The following is a 6,578-nucleotide window of genomic DNA, read 5'->3' as shown; positions in this document are numbered from 1 at the left end:
ACCATATCCCTTCCGGCAGTGGCCGTGTTTATGGCCAGCGATGTCAGCGAGGCTGTCAACACTGAAAGCGAGACATAGTCATCTTGCCACAGCAGTCATCATCATCATCATCCTCCATGGCGTTGACGGTTCTTCCTTCCAATTCAATTTTCTCGGCCTGGTTGGCTGAAACAAAGGATATTGTGGCATACTTTGGAGTGGCATACTTAGCAGGACCTTAAAGAATTCTATATTTTATAATTTATATATTCATCATAGATTTCAAGAATAAACAGTAATATTTTATAGTCTTTGTCTTAAATACAAATAGTCTTTAGAGCAAACACATTGTTGTTTATAACTCTTTTCGAAGGATCTGCCTTCGCATCGAGGTCATCGGATGGCATTTACATGGCCATTGCAATTCCAATTGCTGCGATTTACATAGAAACGCAATTGCGCAACTAAGTTGGTCGACGGTGAGTGGATAATTACCACAAAACAGGCGCTACATCCTATAAAGACTATAGAGACTATATAGGATGGGGGAAACCGCATCGTTTCGGCCTCTATATAAGTGGGCCATAAACTAAACTTTTTTCCACACGCCGACCGGAAAAGTTTTCCTTTTGCGGAATTAATGTGCATATGGCACGCACAAATGTCAAGAGAAAGAGAGAAGGGGATTACAGAAAAAAGGAGATATATAAAAGGATACGATACGGAGTATCCTATCCCAAAGACATTAAAAAAAGGCGTTGCTGCACTGCGCCAAACTTTAATGATATTTTGATTAATTTGATTAATTGCCCGGCCTCATAAATCATTAGTTTTCAGTATGCGGCTTATTATTGGTTTTACAAACACAGACACATGCAATCGCGGCGGGGTTATGGCCACATATACATGTGTGTATATGAAGTATATCCCCCGGGCCTGACCCGAAGAAATCTGCTCGGTGGGACAGCGGTTGACAAATGGCATTTTGTTGCCTTGGCATGCCGCTGAGCTTGGGCTAAATATTTTCGTAATTACATTTCCACGTCGAGTAATTAATTTTGTCTCGCCTTGGCTGGCTTCACTCCGCTGAGTCCGCTTGATCCCCTCAGTCGTCCAGCCCCAACCCTTAAGGATTTTCCTTTTCCCGCCGCACTGTTTTGTTTTGTGTTGACATTTCGCATTATATGCTGCATACTTTTGTGCGTCTCGTCCTCGTCGAGTGCCTGAGATCGTTTTCTTGGGATTAGTCGCAGCCTTCACATTATCATTATTAATATTATTATGTTTCATTATTTTATGGTCGCTCTTGCCACACTTTTCATGTAATTTTGTCGACTTAAATCTGTTTTATTGCCGCCCCGCCATCTGGCTTTAGTTTCACTCCTGAGGGACCGCACACGTAGACCCGGTCGCATAAAAACTTTCCGGGCTACTTAAGCCGTTGGCAAGCCGAAAACTGTGGCCTAAATTATGCAACAAGGTGGCCGTAAAAACGGACAGCCATTCGGGGCATGTCGAACGGGGCGTATGCGTAATTAAGCATGAAACACGGGATCAGCATTAAATGCGGATTGGTTTAAGGTAGAGGGCTTGTGTTTTAAATTTTGGCATTTTAGTTGGCACTTGAGAGTTAAAGGATCTTAAGAGGATGAATTTTATATTCTTCTATTTAGGTTTCATCCTTAATTTTATAAATATACTAGCACTCCCTTTAGCACTTCTTTAAACCACAAATACCTGTTAATGTCCTCATTGTTTAATTCCATTTCTGACCCTTTTGTCCACCTCAAATGCTACAGCATAATTTGCTGGTAACGTACATACATGTGGAGTCCTGCTCTTGTCCAGCTGAAGCTGACAACTCACCCATAATACGGGTTGAATACAAAAAAACACACCGTCACACGTTGGTTGACATTTTTAAGGTCCATGCGACACATAATTAACCCAATTAGAATGTGTGTGTCAACGCTAAGCTAAATTTATGTGAATTTTTAATTATGCTCGGACAACAACAGGAGGTGAAAGTAGCAGCAGGCAGCAAGCAGGTAGCAAGGATCATGGGGCGGCAGCAACAACAATCACGGCGGCAAAAGGTAGCAGCAACAAGAGGTGTCGTTTGTTGTCCGCTGGCAACCGCAAACCAAACACAAACGGTGGAAAACAGGAGCAGCAGCCAGCCATCCAGACAACCAGCCAACAGGAAAAGCAGGACAAACGACCAGAACCGTACTTGCCAACGTTGGTTAAATGAAAAACGTAGTAAACTATGCGCAAAACACCTGAGGATTCACCATGGCGACCGACAATGAGTGGCCAAGTGGCGTCTGCTGTTCTAGCTGCAGCTCCTGCTGCAGCTCCTGCTCTAGCTCTTACTCCTGGTTGTGTCCTTTTCCCAGTTCCTTCTCCCGGGCTTTTGTTGTTTTTGTAGTCAAGCAGCTTTGCCATTTCCGGGCGTGCCTTTTGTTTGCCACGTTTACCTTTTTGGCCATTAATGCTGCCAATGCACAGGGGATATATTTTATATATAATATTTTTAGGAAATAATAAGTAGGTTTTGAAAGAAGGAATTTAAAGGAAGATTTTATACATATGAGTATAATATATATTATTTAAGAAACATAAAGATTTTTGTTTAAATTTTTGAATTAAAATGAAACAGAAGTACAACCATTAATAGCTAATAGCTTATTTCCATCTTAATCTCAAAAATCTATTGATTTTCAATAAATTGTATGAATTCTCTCAGTGTATTGTTGATTCAACTGACTTTTTGTGTCCTGCAACCGCAACTAGAAAGCACACGCCGCCTCATCCTGCCACTGCCCCTGTGTTTTCAAAACTCACCCCAAAAGTCAGAGATGGGCAAAAGTTTTAAGCAAATGTTGCCAAAGTGTTTAACATTTTGTACGGTGTCAGGAGCTTCCTGTTTGTGTGCGACTATGTGCCTGCGTGCCAAGGATCCGTGGGGACTTGGCCCAGGACCTGGCCAGGATCAAGAGTCCGTGTATCCTGGCTAGGCAAATGAACTCCACCTGGACGAGGGCCAGACAACTGGTTAAACGTGTGGATAAATGTAAATTAAACAGAGCCCAGAACGGGGACATATTCCTGGCAGGATAAGGGGGAAATGGATTGCAGATTGGCAGGCAACAGGAATAAAGCAGAGACGGTTTAATTTGAACTCTAATTTGCAGCAAATTGAGCATTCTTTGGTTTTATTTCGGGCTGAGAATATTCTTAAATATTCAAGGAATATAAATTATAATAAAATTTAATTAATAACAAACTAGCTTTACTTCTAAAAGCATATGTGTTAGTTCTAAAGGTGAGTTATGAGGAGTGCTCCACTCTTTTTGGCCAATCCCTCTGGGTAACTAAATTGGTTTTGTGGAATGGGCCTGAATAATTTAGAACTTCCGTTCAATCTTGTCGCCACGCCGACATGGCGACAAGTGCTGGGCATATTTCTGGTCATCCGGGTGCTGGATTTTGATTACCAGTTTATGGAATTTCATTAAAAAGTTTCAGGTCGATGGGTGGGGTGGCAGACTACCGGAGAAGGACTCATATCCTGACTTAAAGCTGGAATCTTGGAGCTTGCGTGAGTTGGGCAAATGAAAAGCAGACAATTCCATATAACATTTTATGAGGACGAAAGCCAGAGCATTAATTTCTATCAGGAAAGTCAAAAAGGTTGAGTGTCTGAAAGGATAAAGGATAAAGGAGACAAAGGCCACGCCACGGAAGAGGTGTGGGTGGCACTCCATTCCCTCTTCACACTGGCTTGCTCTCGAGGTGGTTCCTTTTTTTCATTCTTCTGTTTTTTATTTATGGTTCAAGGATAATCATCCAACATCGCGTGCTGTTGAAATTTAAGGAGTGTATGTGATTTTTATCATGCAAACAGCCGGAAAATGACCCCCCGTGGCCCGTGGCGACCCTCTTCCAAAGAAACGTGCTAAATGAGTAAGGTAAATGAAATTACCTGACCGAACACACCTCAAAGGCAGCGATGAGAAACGAGGGGGGCATGTCCTGTCCAGCTGTGTCCTGCGATGTCCTGCGTGCGTGTGCCCGGCAGCGGAAATTACAAATTTGTTCACCGCTAATGGATTTCCATTCGGAATTGCTTTTACCCCCTCTGCCCAGCCTTCTCTTCCCTCACTTTAAATCCCAAACTTAAATAAAAATATTCTTTTAAACTATTTTGGCCAAAATCTGCGGAGGCTGCGACTTCTGTTGTTGCCAGAAAATTAGCTAAAAAATTTATGGAGAAAATACTGCGGGGAAAATTAAATTTTCGCCTGCTGTTGTCAACGCGGCGCGCCGTCATCGTCCTTGCCACAAAACGCTAACGACTACAAAATTGCAAGAAAATTACCCGTTAATGTCCAACATTTATGTCTGCCTCCCAAGACGCTCAACGAGGTGGAGGCGTCTGTTTTTTCCCGCTCTGGTTTGTCTAGCCTACATGGAAAGAAATTTTGAATATAGTCCTGATTTGGTAACACTTTGACCCTTAATAATTGAAAATTGGGGACTCTGTCAGAGTTGTTTGTTAAAAACCAGAATAATGTCCCTATAATCCTTTTTAAAATATATAAGTATTTTTTATTTGTGCACTTTGAGGTCTGTGGGCTCTCTTGGAGGCTCTTAGCTCCCAAGTCAGGGCCAAGTAATCGTGGCGGAATTTCTGGCGCAAATGCTTCTTTGGAGGAGAGAGAAAAATAAAATAACTGGCAAAACTATTATGGCCCTTGTGCTTATTACTTGCTGACATGCAAACACTTGCCTTCTCTGTTGCTCTCGGAGTATATCCCACTCTATCCTTTCAGGCCAGTTAGAGTGCTATCATGTCCCGATGTCCTGGGCGCCCCAAGGACAAGGACAATGTAGGAAATGTAGCAAACTTCAACGCCAAGCTCACGTGTGGGGGAGTCCTTTGGAAAACTTTAAGCAGGCAGGCTGGCTTGCATTAAATATTCAACGTATTTTGGCATTTAATTTTCAGCACACAATAAATAATAACATGACACATAGCAGCCCCAATTTATAAGCACAAATCGAAAATCAACAATAACAGCACGAAATAAAAGTAAATAAAATTGCTTTTCAACAAAACTTGGCGAACCTGACACACATGTCGAAGAGTCATTAATAATGAAGGTGGAAGGTGGAAGACGTCGTTACTTTTTTTCCTGTGGCAGGGGCTGGGTGGTGTACACCACACACTCATGGTGGTGGGGGTTAGATTCATGGTAGAATCAAGTGGTCCACTCCACCACCCGTCGAAAAGTCAACCCCCGGGATGTCAAACTAAATTTATGCACCCACACGCCACCGAGGAATGCGGGACAGCCGAAAAGTGCTTTGCAGGGCCCACATCCCCTGTGGCCAAACGTAATACCCCCAATTGTATCCAGAAAATCCAGAAATTTGTGGCCCGACTGTCGGTTTGGGTGTCTGCAACTAATTTCAATATCATCAAAAATTAATTTCACTAATTCGATTAGAGGCATTTCACTTAAAGCTCACATGCCCCGGCATTCATTAATTCTTGGCGCATTTTTCTTGGCTTCTTCTGAAATATATTAAGTACTTGGATGATGTGGCAATGGCGTGTGTGGGCCTACTGACTTTGCTAAGAGAGATGGGTTGGGATAGTCTGGGATTGAATAATATATCGGAGGCTATATCCAGGTGGGTTTGCTCACTAAAAGCAGGAATAATTCAACGTGGCTTTTGATATTATCTTTTTCCAAAAAGTCTCTTAACTTTAACTCCAAAGTAAACTCTATAAGTGACTCACCATTTGAGCAAACAGAAAATTCAATTGTCCTCCAGGATACACACGTCCATGGAAAAGAAACCAAAGTAAACCACAAATCCCTAATCGCGTTTTTAAAGCTCAGCATTTAATTAGGTCTCGAGGATATGAGGAAACCCAAATGGAAGGCACCGCAGCACATTTGAGAAAACATATTTTGAAATTAAATCTCAAGTCAGAGTCAGAGACTCGGTTAAGCCCTGGTGAGTATGTTTTTTTATATTTAATTTGGTTTTATGGCCGCAGCCGCACCTTATTTCAGTTCGCATTGTGCAAATAAAGAAATGCTCATGTGTGAAAAGGTAACAGAAATGGTGGAAATAAAAAAGGAGGTGGTGGCTGTAGGAGTTGGGGGACCCGGAGGAAGCCAAACATATCCTGGATTAAGCGGCAAAAGTCACGAAGCGGGGCAGGAACGCGTTGTTGCCTTCAACTAATTGTCTTTGCACTGCGTGCGTGCGTCCTTTGTTCCTCGACGGGCGGGGTGGTGCGTGTATCTTTGTATCCGAGGGATGCATATATTTTACGGTTGTTTAGCTACACGTATCCCGCATACGGCAGTTGCCTTTTATAGCCGTCATTTCCGGCGTACATTTCCCCCGCAGCCGCACAATTTACTTCAAAAATTTGTCGGCTAAATGAAATGCAAATTATTTTTTGCCAACATCCCCTGAGCACCTGACCAAATACTCAAGCATTATACATATATGACGTACGCTATACTATTTGCATTCATTCACTTAATGATCAAGAATAAACTTTTAATAAG

At 42.3% G+C, this 6,578-nt stretch overlaps 1 long non-coding RNA gene across 2 annotated transcripts; it reads left to right on the top strand.

Annotated features, from left to right (window-relative positions):
• The first annotated feature begins 2,651 nt into the window (after positions 1-2,651).
• Positions 2,652-6,115, top strand: LOC123257112. Of its 2 annotated transcripts, XR_006507060.1 has the most exons (3): positions 2,660-5,682; positions 5,749-6,012; positions 6,072-6,115. It is a non-coding gene; the product is annotated as an uncharacterized LOC123257112 (long non-coding RNA). The 2 variants fall into 2 exon arrangements; XR_006507059.1 differs by having other exon boundaries at positions 2,652-6,012.
• The last annotated feature ends 463 nt before the right edge of the window (positions 6,116-6,578 follow it).

Source organism: Drosophila ananassae, chromosome 2R (assembly GCF_017639315.1).
Source record: "Drosophila ananassae strain 14024-0371.13 chromosome 2R, ASM1763931v2, whole genome shotgun sequence".
Classification (NCBI taxonomy): domain Eukaryota; kingdom Metazoa; phylum Arthropoda; class Insecta; order Diptera; family Drosophilidae; genus Drosophila; species Drosophila ananassae.
This window is presented reverse-complemented; position numbering and strand designations above follow the sequence as displayed.